Raw genomic sequence first — 18,375 nt, forward strand, 5'->3', positions numbered from 1 at the left:
TGTGACAGCCTGGTCAGAGAGCGAGAAAACGAGATTAGTTTTCTCACAGTGGACTTGTGAGACTTTTTAGGGAGTTGTAGAGAAACTATGATAATTTGTTATTATAAACAACCTGCAGGTGGTGTTTTCCTACTCTGTTTTCCTGTTCTTCTCAAGGACTGTTTGTGAGAAAGGTGTTTTTGTTAATTAGCCAATCAAGTGGAATGTATCAAAACTATCTATAAAAAGAGAAGAGTTTTTCATATTAAAGCTGCTGTTGTGCAAATCAGCCTGCTTGGAGTCTGTGCCGCTTCTTACTCAATAGCGACACAGGGGTCTTTGTCAGTAGTTTTCACGGCTGTGCAGGTAATGAACCGTCCTTTCCATTGCAGTTAGAGCAGCTCCTTGTCTCACATCTCGATACAGACCTAGTCTTTCTAGTGAGGGTATACTTAAACATCCAAGGTTATTAGAGAAACTAAAACAACAGAACTTAAGCAATAATAGACATGTTTTTCCCACAAGCAGTTATGGTAGTGGTTCCATCTCTGGCCTCGAGTTGCAAACACAGCACTACACTCTCTACTGCCACACGGGGGTAGTGTAGGAGCAGTTTGGGAACCTTCATTGAGAAATTTTTGTTTTGTTCAGAGCAAAACCAAACTTGTACAGTGACAAGAACAGTTTAAAATGGAGGGAATACCCATTGGGAGCTGATCCTGTGTTGGTGGCCATTAGAATCAATAGCCATCCAGGCCACTGGACCTCGACTGTCTGTCAAAGTCATAGGTACAATTCCAATTTGTGGTAGCTCTACCACAACTGGTTGGCGCACCTTTAAGTTATCCTGAAAAGTTTTTGGAGCTGTTTCTGGAGATATAGGGCTCAGGAACCTCGTGAAACAGGACTCCTCATTGGATCAATCTTGTACCATCACACTGGTGAAATGTGATCCATTGTCACTTTTTATAGAGTCTGAGACAGTGTTATGAATGGCTATGGGAGTTTAGACAAGTCCTTGCCTTTTGCCCAGGCCTCTGGCAGCAGACAGTAGCTTTTATTGGGGCAGCCAGCACCCCAAAACTCACTCTTGTTTGCAAATTCTTTAATAATGGCTGATTTGGTCTGTTATAGAATGAATTATTTATTTAATAGACACAAGATTACCAGACATAAGACTTTAAATAGACTATTTACTACACAGGAATAAAACAAAGAAAAAGAACTACTAGTAGATAACATACAGTGCATGATCAAAGGTACCTATTTACAGCTAGTGAAGAAATAGTATATGTTATAGATGAATAATGAGAAGATTGGCTCTTACAATTAAGGGATGAATATTGTGTGAATAATAAGAGAAGCTTTATTGATGTATAGTTAAATTATTGTGGTTTGGTGTTTAGATGTCCTCTGTTGTCCCCGTAGTCCCCTTTTCCCCCTCCCCGTATTGATGCCACCAGACAGCCTGGGTTGTCTAGGACAAATAGAAAGAAGGCGTGTACAGATACCCCTTGCATGGGACAGCTGGGAACAGAAAAACTTTTTGCTAAGGGGGGGCGTGGCATGACAACACCTGACCTCGAATCAAGTTGCAAGAAAGCAGTCTTCACTAATAAACAGCAAAGAAGAGTTGACTGGCAGACTTTGGGAGGGGCCAGGGTTAGTTGATGCAACCCCTCAGAGGTATAAAAGGCGAAGCATCCATCCTGAAGGTGAGAACATGGCTGATAGTCATGGGGATTCCTAGTACTGGAAACACTTTTTCCTTATTCAGTCCTTTATTGTAATTTTTTAGAGGTTTAATAAACCTTTAAAATTTTAAAAGTGAGCAGTCGTTTCTCACAAATGGGGCTTGTGCCGGGATATAAAACCTCTTCTCCGTGGACCAGGAGATTTTGGAGGAAGGGCACCCCTGCTGATTTTGGCAGATCAAAGGACCTGTCCTGTATCCACCGGTGATTGCAGGTCGGCACCCCGGAGATAACAAAGACTGGATAACGAAAAAGGAGGGGGAAGAAGAGAAAAAGGCCCTGAAAAGTGCAGATCTAGACGATTGTGAGTACGAGTAAGAGCTAAGAGTATACTTGTAGTGGGAGTAAAGTAGTGTGCTTGGGGGTGGGTATGACACTTAGAAGATCCTCATAACTATTTTTGGCCAGATTATAACTCTCTAATTCTAGCATATGAATGTGAGCTTCACATTAGTAATAAACAGATCCGTCCTGGTCAGTTGAAGCTCCAGGATAATGGGCGGTTGGAACTAAAGGGCGGGATGCGTGGGAAAGGAAAGCGGGGCGTCCATGACGGGGACCTCGTGTCCGGCGGAACCCATGAGATTGAAGGATTTGTGGGGACTTGGGAGCGGGGAGAACTGCGTTTGTGCTGGGACGGGGGACGCGCAGCGGGGTTGCCGGCCAGCGCACACAAAGGGAGTCGGTGTAAGGCTCCACGTGGAGCAGCAGTGTGCGCGGTGCCCGGGGTGGCCCGGAGACACCGAGCAGTGAAACCCAGCAGGGCTGACCCAATAGCGGCGTGCCCGGGGGCAGGGCAGCGCCGGGGTAACCACCGCTTGGAGAAAAACCAAGTACGCTGTGTTTTCCGAGCGAGGAACATGGGGGAGGAGACGGGTGGGGTTCCCCCAACCCACCGCAGTGATTCCCCTGACCCACCGGTGGGGGGCAGGCCGGGGAGGAAACTCTGCATAAAGTAGCACTTGCAGCCGCGCTGGGTGCGGCAAGTTTCCAGTGCACGCTGAAATAAATGGGCAGGAGATCTTTCTCCTTTTTAATGCCTTTATTAAAAAGAATCAGCTCAGATGGGGAGAAATCGACGGGTCGCCCCCATGCCGCCGTTGCTCCCAGGAGTGGCACGGAGGAGGAGGGTGATGCAGCTTTGTCCGCTGGTCTGCAGGCAGAGCTGGGGATTCCATCCTCATGAGAGATTAGGAGATTCCGCCTTTTCGGTACAACACCTCCGGTCCTCTCTCTAGTCAACATCCTTTCAGGTTAGGGTGAGAAGCAAAAAAGATCCAAGCAGGCACTGGACTACGCTCCCATTCTTAGACATCACCTAGGTACCCCTAGTTCTATGTTGGCTCGTTGATTTTAGGGGTTTTCCTGGAAAACTGCAAAATTTGGTGCAATGCATTTCTCATCTGCATACTAGCTCTGATGCCACTCCCATTCTCCTGGTACCTGCAGGGTCCCGGTGTCATTCCCTGGCAAGCATCGGGGTAAATGGTAAATCACCAACCATTAACAGGTAATTGAAGAAGAACTCTTAACAATGAAGCTAACTTAACAGCAACTGGTCCAACTTGTTTTAACTCTGCAACTTTAAAAAAATAGATAACTTTTTATTCATAACACGCGCCGACCCAACAACGGTGGGGGAAAGTGGCAGAAGCCGAGCGTGGTGATGCAACCAATACCAGAGGTGGTGGGAGAGCTGCCGGCAGCGAGTGAAGCAGTTTTCGCCGAGTATGGGGCCGCCCAGCGGGGTGAGCCCAGTTGCACGGGGTTTCCCGGGTGGGGACGCCGGGAACAAGGGGCTGTGCAGGGTCTCCCAGGTGAGGGAGGCGAGAGATCCGTGGCTGATGGGATGTGAATGAAGGACGGGTTTCCTGGGCAGCAGCCATGGGCAGCTGTGCGATTCACACACAGCACTACCGAGAGTCAGAGGCTGGCTTTACTGTGCCGGGCATCTCAGAGACTGCAGAAGTCGCTGACTCAGCGGCAACATGAGTTGAAGTCTGCATAAAATGCCGCGGGGGGTGGGGGGGGGATGGGGGGGGAAGAGCTCCTAGTTAGGCGAAGGCTACTCTGCAGCCCAGAGCCAGGTGGGTGCGGGAGTGCCAGGGCGTCACGTAGCCGGTTTTTCAGCAGTCGCCCCACGCTAACAAGCCAACAAGCCAAAAGGGCATTAGGAAGGGGGGGTGGCTTAGAGGCACGGGAACACAGTTGCGCATGGCCCGACAGATAATTGGTGTGTCTTAGTGGGGGCCCCAGCATTGTGGGCTTGCCTGTACAGCAGGGCTAGCCTGGGAGTGCCAGGCTGCAGAGACTCCCCTATAGTGTGCTGGCATGGAGATGCGTGAGCACAGGAGACCATGTAGGCAGCTCAGCAGCTGCTTCTGCTAGTGTTCCGAGAGTATAAGCTGTTAATTTGCTTTTATTTTCCAAGAAGAAGGCAAAGCTTCTTTCTCTCTTTCTCTCTCTCTTTTTCTCTTTCTCCCTTCCCCCCCCCTTTTCTCCTTTCTTTCTTTCTTTCTTTCTTTCTTTCTTTCTTTCTTTCTTTCTTTCTTTCTTTCTTTCCTTCTCCTTCTAGTTAATCAGGCAGGCGGGTTCTGTCGGGAAAGCCTTTAGTTAAGTCCATTATTACAAATCACGGCGACTCCCGACAAAGGGGAGAGAAAATGATGCATCTGACTCCATCATCAGAAGGCTAAATAATTACTTTATTTTTCTATACTATATACATTGCATCTAAAATGAATCTGCCTTGCACTCACCTTTGCTCACAATTGCACAGAACTGCACTCATCTCTGATTCTCTCGTGACTGACTCGTGACTGTCAGCAGACAGTCCCAACACAGACACACTCTTGGCCCTGATAGGCCAAGGGAACAACACATCCTCACTTTAGGTAAACAATCTCAGTATTGCATTCTACTTTAGCACAACACACACACAGCAAGTGATATAAGAACTATGTTTTTCCTTCTTCTCTGCTTGTCTCACAACTTCTCTCTGTTCAGAGGGCATATGAATACCACAGTCTATCAGGGAGGTGGGCATTGTCTAGAGAGCCTGTAGTTAGAATGATTAGGATAAGACTAAGAGCAAGTAAGAAGCCTGCAAAAGAGAAAGAAAAATAGAAAGATGTCAACAAGTATAAGCTTGAGAAAAACACTAGCTTAGGATGGGCTTTGTTTTTCTCCTCCCTTTTACCACTTTCTGCCTTCTTGTCTCTTTCTCTGTGGATGCTAATTTACAATCTGCTCTTGTAGTATACTGTTGAGTAGTACCGGTAGGTCATTACTACAGTCATGTTTTTAATGTTAAACCAATAATGCTTAATTCTGAATGCTTAAATTCCCTGTGAAGAAACAGAAAGTTAGCAAACTTTGCTAAACCTCTCTGATTAAGACTCAGCTTTTTCAGGGAGAGGAGGTACAGTGCACTGAAATGTTCTGTTGCCCTCGAGCAGTTTAGTTTGTGTACAACAAAATACCTGAAATAGTGTTAATTTTTTAACACTTTACCTAAAATTGTACCTCCACAACGATAGGGACCACAAGCCCCCCTTTTAGTTAAGGGTAAGAAATGCCCCTTGACAAAACACAGAAGTGTAGCTCTATAAGGGCTGAGGAATGCCATATGTACTATGCACTAATAGTGATCCTCAAAAAAACCTTTTAATCCTCTCCTTCATAGTGATCTGAAGGAGTGTAGGGGGATGCCCCCAATGAGAGAGGGGCAAACTAGCCTTTGTCCCCCAAAAAAAGGAAGGAAGCCCAGAAGTTTCTCCCAACGATCAGGTGAAAAGACACCTTATAGGGCCCCAGAGACGTTACTAAAACCTTGGGGTCGCCTAATTGGATGGAAGCCAAAATGTCCCGCCAGGGCCATAAGGTAGAAAAAGAGAGAACAAAGGAACCACAAGGCTTTTGTGAACGTGTTTCTACCAGGATCAGACCTCTGTACCTGGATCGGATTTTCTGTTTATTGTTTTTCCTTTTATTAAACCTTTCTGTTTCTAACACTGCAGCAGAAGCCATCCTGCTCATTATTTGCCTCCAAAGGTAATAGCTAAGCTATCCTTGGTGTATTAGGTTCCCTTTTAAGGGCTCATAAAACCCTGGCCCGACAAAACAGAACCTAATACGTGGCACCCGGACAGAATTTCTCATATTGAGGAAGATGGTCTAGGGATTTTTTGATTACCTCAATCAAAATAGGACAATTTTCCTTGGTATTTGCGTTTTTGGGGAAGCAGGCCTGCACCTGAGTTTTTTGTCACGTTAAAAAAGAAAACTCAGAAAAACAGATTTGAGATTTAGAGGAAATCTCAAATCAAAGCCTCATACCGGTGAAGAAGACGCTATAATTCAGACGGGACTGGAGCATACAGCACACACCCTCAGAGGACACTGTGGATCGGCTAAGCTGAAACTGTTGCACCCAGGACCCAGGGAAAAGTCTATACCAAGAAGGACGGCCGGAAGACTCGGTGAGTTTCACCATGGGGAATCGGTTGTCAGTAGCTGAGCAGGAATTTTTTTTGTATTTTAATTATAAGTTGGAAATCCAATATATTCAGTTTGACAAGAAACAGCTTAAAAAGCTTGTAAAATGGGTCTTAACAGAGTTCCCAAACTCAGATATATCTCAGAAACTCGATCCAGACTTCTGGGATTCAGTTGGACTGAAATTATACAACACGGAAAAGAATAAGAAGTCCAACTTAAAGCTGCGTCCAATATTCAGGACGGTGTTAAAATTTGTAACAATGGAAAATGAAAAGCAAGCAAAGAATGCACAAAAGCAAGCAAAGATCTGGGAGAGGGCAGAATGCAGGCAGCAGGACAGAGAAGACAGGAGAAAGCGAAGTTCTGAGGGGACCCCAAACCTTCCTTTATCCCAACCGAGAAACCCTGGTGGAGAGGCCGGGAGGTAGCCAGGCCAGCTGCCCCCCCGCCTGCCCCACCTTCCCCATCCCGAGACAGGGGGGAGCAGACCAGCCCTGGCCAGGCTTGCCTGCAAAACCCGTCTTCCAGACACCCTACCAGAGCAAAATCCTCTATATCTCCTCTCAAAACCTTGCTTTGGCGTTCAAAATTGGTGAATTTTGACAGTAAAATCGAAAAAAGCAGAGCCGATAGTATCCAGTCTGAGAACAAAAGAGCACATGGCAGACTCCATGATAGCCCAGAGCCCAGCACCACCCTTTGTGGGCGTGGCTCGCCATCCTCCTCAGGCTCCCAGGAGTCCTTGGGTGGCTCCTCCCTGAGCTCCTGACCATCAGAGCAGGGACACGCCCCTTTTGTGGGCCAAGCCCAGTCGGTGTCCCTGCCCCTGCTCCCTGCCCACAGCCCGGGATGGCACGCCCCCTCCCTGCCGAGCGTGGGAACCGGATGTGATGCCCGGGAACTGACCCTGTCCAAAATGGCGGCGCCCATGTCCGATAACTTGCCGGAACAAAAAACAAATTATTCCTATGCTCCACAATGTAATTTCAAACAATCTAAGGAAGAGTTTAACACACAAGGAGTCACAGATACCTGGCAGAGGATAAGAAAGGATGCAGTTCAGGAAGGAGAGTGGGAAATTGCATCGAAATTGAAGGTTTTTCCTGTGAGATACACAGCAGGTCCAGCCCCGAGAGGGACCTGGCAACAAATTAACTTTGCTGAGTTAAAAGAGATTTGCAAAGCCTCTCGTCTGTATGGTAGAGATTCTGCCTATTTCAGAAGCCTATTACAGGCCACTCTCACAGCAAATATATTCACCCCACATGATCTAAAACAGCTTTGCACATCCCTGCTGTCCCCAACAGAATTTTCTCTGTGGGAACTAGCATGGAAACGTTTGTTAAACGACCTTTTAAGAGGTTATGCAGGAACTCCAGCCACTGCAAATTTGACTATAGATCAGCTCTCAGGTGAAGGAGCTAATACAGATCCTCAAACACAAGCCCGAACTCTCAGTATACAAGTATTACAGGATATCAAAGAAGCAGCAAAAACGGCTTTGTTACAGGTTCCTGATGGCAACAAACCAGAATTAGATTTCAGAGAAATAAAACAGGGAATAGATGAGCCTTATATTAAGTTTTTGGACCGTTTGAAAATGGCATTAGAAAAGCAGATTCCAATAGACCGAGCCAGACAAGAGTTATTAAAACGGCTTGCAATTTCTAATGCAAACCCAACCTGCAAAAAGGCATTACGTACATTGCCACAGGATCCTGAGCCCACCCTGACACAGCTAGTGGATGCTTGCAACCGCCTGGGCACCCCTGAGCATGCAGCAGCCATGCAGGCAGAAGTATTGGCCAGTGCCATCACAACAGCTCAAGAAAACACCCTAAAGCAGCAGGAAAAAGCAGTAGAAATGCAAACACAAACCCTAGCAGAAGCTTTAATAGCATTCAAAGGTGCAATTGAAAACCAACAAATTCCAAGGGACACGTGCTATTCGTGTGGTCAGAGAGGTCATTTTAAAAGGGGATGTCCTAGGACCCGCAGAAGGCCATTGCCAAGAAACAGTGGATACAGAGGTTTCTGTCACAATACTAACAGCTTTTACCCAGCACAGGGTTGTTCGTGCCATCTGCCGGGAAACGTGCAGCCCAGCACGGGGCAGTGGCATGCCATGACACAAGAACCACTGTACCAGAGGCCAGAGACCACCACAGGCCACCAAGTTCAGAACTGCAGCACATCTTTGCAGGACTTCCGACCACAATGTCCCCAGGTACCAGACTGGAGCTGTCTACAGCCCAGCCAGTGATGCTAACCAATGCTATTGCTCACACAGTGTCCACAGGACAGCTGGGACCTGAACCACAACCACATCAGTTCTTAATAGTGGGAGTGAACAGATCCCATGCAGAAGGTTTTTATGTCATTCCAACTGTGCTATCAGTCACCTGTTCACAGGAAATTACAGTCTTAGCTTTGTGTCCAGACCCTCCATGCTTTTTACCCAAAGGGTTAACCATAGCGCAAGCTTTCCTCCTACCAGAGTCACAGAACAACACAGCTGTCATCGCTTGGACCAGGCTCATCAGCCGCGGGCGGCCTCAACTCACCTGTGTCCTGAAGCACCTCGGACAAGCCATCACCCTCACTGACCTGATAGATACCGGAGCAGACATCACTCTGATATCGAAATCGAAATGGCCACAGGACTGGACCATCGTGCCTACGCTGGATCAGCTGGCAGGTATTGGTGGTCACTGTGAGAGCTTTCGAAGCTCGCACGCAGTCACATTTGAGGGGCCTGAAGGTCGTGTTGCCACCACAAAACCATTCATTGTAGGAGCTGATATTGTTCTTTGGGGACGGGACATTTTATCACAATGGCATCTCAGGTTAGAAACTGGATTTTAACAAAAGCTGTTGATGGACATAACACTTTAAAACTGACATGGACATCTAACACACCCATTTGGGTCAGCCAGTGGCCCTTACCCGAAGAGAAACTTGCTGCTTTAGAGCAGTTAGTACAGGAACAGTTAACCAAAGGTCACTTAACTCCAACTACTAGTCCCTGGAACACTCCAGTTTTTGTAATCAAAAAGCCAAACAGTGGGAAATGGAGGTTGTTGCAGGATCTCAGAAAAATTAACAAAGTAATTCAAGAAATGGGTTCTTTACGACCAGGTTTACCTTCTCCTGTTATGATTCCAAAAGATTGGAAGTTAACTGTTATTGATTTAAAAGACTGTTTTTTCAATATTCCCTTGCATCCAGATGATGCACCAAGATTTGCATTTTCCATCCCATCCATAAATCGGCAAGCACCCTTGAAAAGATACCATTGGCTCTCCCTTCCACAAGGAATGAGAAATTCCCCCAGTATATGCCAGTGGTATGTTGCAAAAATACTTTCCTCAGTTCGTGCACAATATCCAAATTCTCTCATATTACATTACATGGATGATATCTTAATAGCAGCAAAGGACCAAGCATCAATGCAGGAGACAACAGATCAGGTCATCTCAGCAGTGGAAAAAGCAGGACTCACTGTAGCAAAAGAAAAAATACAGACACTTCCTCCCTGGAAATATTTAGGATACAGGATCACAGAACAAACAGTAACTCCGCAGCCACTCCAGCTAAGGACAAATCCAAAGACCTTAAATGAAATGCAGCAGCTTGTAGGGACTCTGAACTAGCTTCATCCACTACTAGGCCTTTCAAATTAGGACTTGGCTCCTCTGGCAGATTTGTTAAGAGGAGACACAGCCTTAAACTCACCGCGAGAATTCAACAAAGAAGCTCAAAATGCTTTAGATAAAGTGATGAGAGCCATCCAGTCACGTCAGGCTCATCGGTATAATCCTAACCTGTCTTTTTTGTTTGCAGTTTTAGGGGAGAGTCCACAACTTCATGGTTTGATATTCCAGTGGGATCTAGAGAAGAAGGACCATCTGATAATCTTAGAGTGGGTTTTCCTATTGCGTCAATTGGGTAAAACTATAACAACTTGCCCTGAAATTATTTCACAATTGATTATCAAGGCTAGATCTCGAATGCTTTCCCTTGCAGGAAGAGATTTTGCAGAAATCTTTCTGCCTGTCACAACCATCTACTTAGAATGGTTAATTCAAAATTGAGAAGTTATGCAATTTGCTTTGGAAAATTTTGCAGGAAAAATTTCAGTCAATTGTCCCAAACATGAGCTATTAAGTTCATCTTTAAAATTAATTCATAAGCCTTTAAGAAGTAATGTACCCCTTGAAGCAATCACATTTTTTACAGACGGTTCTGGGAAGTCTAAAAGATCTGTGATTGCTTGGCAAAATTCAGAGACAAAAAAAATGGGAATCAGATATTGAGGAAGTAGATGGTTCTGCAGAGATTACAGAGTTAGCAGCAGTTGTACGGGTTTTTTCAAAATTCACATTTCCTTTTAATTTAGTAACAGATTCAATTTACGTTGCAGGTGTAGTGGAAAGAGCAGAAGGATCTCTGCTGAAAGAAGTTGCTAATGATCAGTTATATGGTTTGCTCAAACAGTTAATCCTACTTCTTTCCATTCGACAAGAACCTTACTTTGTAATGCACATTCGCTCACATTCTTCTCTTCCAGGTTTCTTAGCAGAGGGCAATGCCATGGCTGATTTGTTATCCATGCCAATCCAGCACACACTTCCTAATGTTATTGAACAAGCCAGAATGAGCCATGCTTTCTATCACCAAAATGCACCTGCTTTAGTAAGAATGTTTAACATCTCTCAGAATCAGGCAAAAGCAATTGTTCAATCATGTCCAGATTGCCAGAAATTAGCTATACCAGCAATAGCAACAGGAGTTAACCCTCGAGGCTTAAATAGCCTGCAGATATGGCAAACGGACATCACTCAATATCAGTCATTTGCAAGGTTCAAACATATACATGTATCAATAGATACCTTCTCAGGAGCAATTTTTGCTTCTGCACATCAAGGAGAAAAAAGTAGAGATGTGATTAGACATTTCTTACAAGCATTTGCATCCCTAGGTATTCCTCAAGAAGTCAAAACTGACAACGGACCAGCCTACATTTCTAATAAATTGCAAGAGTTTTTCAAAACTTGGGGTATCAAACATACCACAGGTATTCCACATTCTTCCACAGGCCAATCTATTGTAGAAAGAGCACACAGGTCATTGAAAATGATACTGGAAAGACAGAAAGGGGGGACAGAAGTGCTTTCTACAATAGAGAGGCTGAATAAAGCTGTATATGTTTTTAACTTCTTAAATAATTCTTTTATGGAGAAGGTACCACCAATTTTCAGACATTTCAGCAATACCAGTCAGGCAAAGCTCAAGGAAAGACCACCAGTCTTCATCAAGGATCCAGAAACAGGACAGATTTCAGGACCCCATCGTCTTGTAACTTGGGGCCGGGGGTTTGCATGCATTTCTACAAACACAGGTCTTCGATGGATCCCTGCAAAGAATGTCGAGCCACAGGTGCAGCCGATCCGAGAGCAGCAGACAGCACCAGAAGAAGAATGCACAAACAACTGAGCCACGGATAGAAGCAAAGACTGTTTTCTAAGTTTGCATTAGTTAAAATTGTTTACAAGAAAGTTTTGCACTGAAAAAGTTCTGTAGTTATTGTTGTGATAAAAAAGTTGTTAAACCTACCTCTATGTAAAAGTCATATATAGCCAGAAATTTGAAGCCTACCTAGAGAAACACTTCACCAAAGTTAAGATAGAGAATTGGCAACAAAATTTAAAAATTATTGGCATTCTAATCTATACTCCTTTCTCCTCCTTCTCTCTAAATGTATAGTAAAGGGTGAGTTGAAGGAGTGTAGGGGGATGCCCCCAATGAGAGAGGGGCAAACTAGCCTTTGTCCCCCCAAAAAAGGAAGGAAGCCCAGAAGTTTCTCCCAACGATCAGGTGAAAAGACACCTTATAGGGCCCCAGAGACGTTACTAAAACCTTGGGGTCACCTAATTGGATGAAAGCCAAAATGTCCCGCCAGGGCCATAAGGTAGAAAAAGAGAGAACAAAGGAACCACAAGGCTTTTGTGAACGTGTTTCTACCAGGATCAGACCTCTGTACCTGGATCGGATTTTCTGTTTATTGTTTTTCCTTTTATTAAACCTTTCTGTTTCTAACACTGCAGCAGAAGCCATCCTGCTCATTATTTGCCTCCAAAGGTAATAGCTAAGCTATCCTTGGTGTATTAGGTTCCCTTTTAAGGGCTCATAAAACCCTGGCCCGACAAAACAGAACCTAATACTGATCAAGCCCATACAAAAGACAGAACAGCAAAAAGTGCTCAGTTTTGTGCCCTCCTGCCACTGCAGAGTAAGAGGCAGGAGACAAGAATCCAACAGTCTTTCTTTAACCTTTCCTTTAAGACAACACTGTCTGTTCCCACCCCAAAGGCACAGAGGGTGAAATACTGCCTAGAAGTGGGGGTGGGGGGGGCAGTAGCAGGCAGTAGATGTCCTACTACTCTCTTTCCAGAAGAACTCTGGGGAGTGCTTAGCACGTATGTGCCAGTGTGTGTCTATGTGCATGTATGTGCCAGGGTGTGAGTGCACATGCAGTACCCGTGTGTGCCCGTTTGCACGGCTCTGTGCACACACAAGTACCAAAGTGTACGTGTTGTGTGCACTACTGTGCGCATGTGTGTTAAATTACCCCCTCTCAAGTGTGACTAAGTCTGTGCACAGCTCTGTGTAAGTGTACACAGGCTCTGCAAATGTGAACACAGCCCTGTGTAAGATATGTGTTGAGGTCTATGACACTACACATATTAGTATGCACAGATTTGTATGCTTGTCTTAATGGACACAAGTGTTAAGAGTTTTTTGCAGAACAATGGACATATGCAACATATGCACAATCCAGCCTTCATAAAAACTAAGGTCACACTGCTCTTGAAGGACATGAAAGAAGAACACGCTCAGAAGCAGACAGTTCAGGATGCAGAGGCAGACAAGAAAACTGCAGCGAGATGCATGAAGAAGAAAGACTAACTAAAATTAACTAAAATATTAAAATGCGTGCGTAGAAGGATTTAACCAATCACGTATTAGCTTGAAGTGTGAACAGTAGAACACAGTATAAATATAGCTTGCTTTTTGCAATAAATCATCTTCACTTGATCATATTGATCGTGGCGTGATGTTCCATTGCTGATCCTCCACACACGAGTTCTGCGTACAAGCAAGTCTCATGTTTGTGAGCATGTGTGCATTGGTAGAGACTACATAAGTGAGTGTCTCTGCAGCACATGTGTGCTGGTGTATGCAAGTTGAGTGTGTACAAGTGTGTGCTGCTGACAGGTACTGCTGTACACCAGGGCTCTGTGCTGGTATGCTGTCGTAGCAGGGCGTCTCTGGCTGGGTAATAATTAGCATTGACTCTATGATTCTAAAAGGTTGATCAATCACTTTATTATACTATACTTATTAAGAAACTCATCGCCCTTGCAGACTGTCTGATACAGACAGACTAGATTGGTCAATTAATCAAAACACTATCACTATTGGCTAAATAAGAAATCACCCCTTGGTAAACAAATCCCCATAACACATTCCACATGTTGACAACAGGTGTAGCAAGTGAGGATAAGAAATGTTTATCATTCTTTTCTCTGATCTTCTCACAGCCTTCCCCAGGACACTGCCTGGGAAAGTTGTGCCTGTTGCTCTCTGTGACCAGAGAGCTGTGGCCACAGGTAAGCAAGTACCTGTGTGTGTGTACTAGCTCTGCACATACCGCTAGGTGTACACATGGGCTGAGCATGCCCAGAGACATGGCTCTGGATGCACAGCTTCATGCATCTGGCTACTGTATAATCTGAAAAAAACCCACATGTGTGTGTGTGTTGTAATGTGCTTTTATACTTTGTAATAGTTTTGGTTTTGTATCCCCTTATTTTCTCCAAATGGTGTATCCCTGATTGTACCCCCTCCCTCTACCTGTGTAATCATTCTCCTGTGTTGAGATCATCCCCAAATCCCCACCCTGGCTGTCAGTCACTCAGCATCCCATCCTCTCTATCTAGAACTTTTGGTCCAAGTCATCGAGTGATTAGTCTGAGGCCAGGAGTCAGCCCCCCAAGTATTATTATCCTATATGCTATCCCAAATGTCTATTCCCTAAGGTTTCATCCCTGGAGGGCCTTTATTGGTCAGCAAATGTATCTACCTTCAGTTTCCTCCCCCCCTTTAAATGTAACCTTGGCATTCCTTTCAGGTTACTCTGGGCAAGGGGCACCACTGAGGTGTGGGGCCCCCTGAGGAGCTCAGAATAAACCTTGGACTAGCCCCCTGCTGAGAGTCGGCCTTTTATCCTCTACTGATGTCTCCAGTGTCTCTTCTGATGCCAAGGCGACTAGCCTAGCTGCCATCAGTACCCTCAGGGCACCAGAGAGTGTCCCCCCCCCCGCTGTCAGCTGCTTCGGGGCTGCCCCCCCATTGTCTGCCAACCCGGGGCTGGCCGGGGTTCCTGAGAGGCTGCCAAAGAGATGGAGATGTGTGTATGTATCACTACTGAGCTCTACTGACCAGAGTAACCCCTAACTCCCTGTGTACACTCTGTTACAATATGTAGAGTTCAACTTAATTTATAACAGAAATACAAAGTGTGGCCTCCTGACACCAGGATCAAGAATCAAAAGCATTCATATGCCTCTACCACTGACTGCAAGGTGAGAGTACACACACAACCTACCAAAGAACTCCAAGGAAACAAATCCTAGAAATTCTGCAAAACCCCAAAGACTAGGTGCACTAACACAGATCATAAAGAAGAAAAATTGTTTTCCACTGAGCTGTTTTGAGAAGACAAGAATGCCTACAAACCAGCCCATTCAAACTGCTGTTATTTATATTCTTACCTTTTGCCTTAATTTTGCTGTAGACTTGTTAGAACTTATAAATGTGTGAAATCCTTCTTGTAGGTTGATAGACTAATGTTGTCCCCCTGTTGCTGTACTTTGTGAGAGACAAGTGAAAGCCTCAGAGGACTACTCTACATGCTTTAGATAACTGTTTAAGTAACATTTTGAACAGATAATTTAGTCATTAATATAATTGTCCTATGAAAATTACAAGTATCTGTTAAGGGGAGGAACAATGAAAAGTGTTAAAATGATTCATTTAAAAACTGAAGTATGATGGGAACCAGTGGGCAAGACCAGGTTGGCCCCTGTACTCGCCACTGAGAAGATTATAACCCAGCTGCAGGCAGCAACCCTCTAGGCATGATAGGTGGGGGTAAAAACCATACTGGACCTCTGTTACTCCCTTTTATCTGCTCAGACCAATTCAAAATCCGAGATTTCTTTCCCTTTTCCACTGTCCTCACCCACATTAACAGATGCTATTATAACTAATCCAAAATCAAACTTAAGAAAAGCATGAGTAGTTCATCAAAATGGAAAAAAAGAGTTAATTGCTCTAGCTAAATAACTTATAAAAAAGAAAAGGGGGGGTTGTTATAGATGAATAATGAGAAGATTGGCTGTCGCAATTAAGGGATGAATATTGCGTGAATATTAAGAGAAGCTTTATTGATGTATAGTTATGTTATTGTGGTTTGTTGTTTAGATGTCTTCTGTTCTCCTCATAATCCCTGTCCCCCCGTCCCGTCCCCCCCGTCCCGTCCCCCCCCCCCCCCCCCCCGCCTCTGTATTGATGCCACCGGACAGCCTGGGTTGTCTAGGACAAGTAGAAAGAAGACATGTACAGATACCCCTTGCATGGGACAGTTGGGAATAGAAAAACTTGTTGCTTAGGGGGATTGTGGCATGACAACACCTCACTGTAGCAGGCACAGGGCCTGAAAGGCCTTCCTGGCGGTCAGCAGGCTAAGATAGGAAATGCCAAGTCATGATGACTGGACCTTAGAAGCTCCTCTTCTGCCTTCGGACCCTTGCTTATCTCTCTGTAAGACTATAGATCGCTTTCCTTTTGACCCCTACTACTGGACAATTTCTAAAACTCCTGTACCCTATATAAAGAGCTACTTTTGTCCAGTTTGTCAGAAGACGCTGTCCCTGAGAACCTTCACAGACAACATCAATAAAGGACATCTCTGTGGAATCTTACACAGCGCTTCTCCTCTCTCTCCCTGTGTCTGCCAAAGGCACTTAGCGAGCTAAAGAGCTGAAATCACAAATGAGCTGATAATCACTAAAGAGCTGATCTCACTTAAGATCTGAGCTTGCTAAGGTTGCCTGCGGCTGGGAGCTGCCTGGGAACTCGGACAGGCTGTGCTGAAAAGGACTGCACTATTTGGACCTGCGGCAGCCAGCTGGGGATACCCCAAAACCCAGCCGAGGTGAGCCCTATACCTCACCTCCAATCAAGTTGTAAGAATTCAGTCTCCACCAATAAACAGCAGAGTTGACTGGCAGACTTTGGGAGGGGTCAGGGTTAGCTGACGCAACCCCTCAGAGGTATAAAAGGTAAAGCATCAATTTGAAGACAAGGACGTGGCTGATAGTCACAGGGACTCCCAGCGCTGAAAATGCTTTTTCCTTATTCAGTCCTTTATTGCAAGTTTTGTTAAAGCCTAATAAACCTTTAAAATTTTAAAAGTGAGCAGTCTTTTCTCACGGTATAGATTAGGATTCAATGTATCTTATCATTCAGTTGCTGATGGGGTACACATTGAAGTCCTTTGCTCTCAGTTTCCAGAAAAGTAACCACAAAGATGTGTCCAAGCTTTGGGGAGTAGCTGTCTTACATGTTTCCAGGGAATGTGTAAAAGGCTTCTACTTCTGTGATAATTTTTGTGGCTTTTATAGTATAAGAGATGTCTTTTGATCAGTAATATTTATTTTCTTTTATCTCTTCCCACATCTGCACTCCATACCAAGGTGTTGATTCTTGGTCATGCTGAAGACCTTTTGGTGCCAGATGATCCCTTGCTGGGCCTTTGACCTGCCTGGGTTATTTCTTCCATCTGCACCAGCCTTACTTTCTCCTTTACTGCCAGCAATACAGCTTTCATCTCTCCCACCTGTGCACTTCCCATTCCTTATTCTACTACTTCCAGTCCTGTTTCAATGTTGAGAGCAACTGCTGTGTATTTTCCATTTGCCATCAGTGTGGCTGAGGCATCAGTGAACCAGACACCTTTAACTTCAGTCTGAAGTAAGGAAATACAGCAACAGCAGCAGCAGCGGATTTGGGGGAGGAGGAGGGAGAGGAAGGAGGAAGAGAAGTCAGATCAAGAAGCGTGTCCTTCAACAAAGAAATTTAAAGGAGTGAGACAAATCAAAGAGGAAACTGAAGTTAACCGGTCCCTGACTTCATCAGAACTTCAAGACTTGCAAAGAGATTACAGGCATCAGCCAGGTGAGCGGATTTCTGCCTGGTTGCTTTGATGCTGGGATAATGGGGCTAACAGTCAGCAATTAGCAAGTCATGAAGCCCAACAGCTTGGATCCCTTGCTGAAGATCGAGAAATTGAAAGAGGAATTGGAAAGAAGGCAGCAATTTGCAGTCTCTGGAGACGGCTTCTCTCAAGCATGAGGGTAAGATATCCATTTGAGGAAGATCTTGTGAACTTCCCAGGAAAGTGTACCACTGCAGATGAAGGTATCCAGTACCTGGGAGAGTTAGCAGTGGTGGAAGTCATCTATAATGATCTAAAAGATGATAGGGTTTCTAAATGTAAAAAAAACCAAACATTCACTCTCCTGTTAAAATTTAAAAAATTTAATAAAGGACAATAGAAGACAAGAACCATAGAGCAAAGGTTATTACAGCCAGGTGCATCTTGGCAGTCAGCCAAGAGCACACTGTTATCTTCGAGGATACCCCTTAAATACCTTTTCCCTTACATCAGCCTGTTGCATATTCATAGACCCTTATGCATAGTAAACTTTTCCCCCACACTAGTTTACATGTTCCAAGAATTGCTTAGCATGGCTCCTCCTTAGATCTGCCTTTTAAAGCATGCATATTCCTTGGATGTGGTTTTAGTCCATTCTTATTGTTAAGGATATAGTTAGTAATTCATGCAGATAGAGTTATATAAAAAGAATATGTATATCTTTAAAAACCGAACCTACTGTGCATAGGGGAAGGGAGAGGGAGGAATTTTGTCCTCAGGATGGCGAAACCACGGCAGATGGACAAGGAGGCACCACAACATTTACATGCGAAGGAAACCTCAGCTGCACAGGAGATG

The sequence above is a fragment of the Passer domesticus genome, chromosome W, assembly GCF_036417665.1.
Source record: "Passer domesticus isolate bPasDom1 chromosome W, bPasDom1.hap1, whole genome shotgun sequence".
In the NCBI taxonomy this organism is placed as follows: domain Eukaryota; kingdom Metazoa; phylum Chordata; class Aves; order Passeriformes; family Passeridae; genus Passer; species Passer domesticus.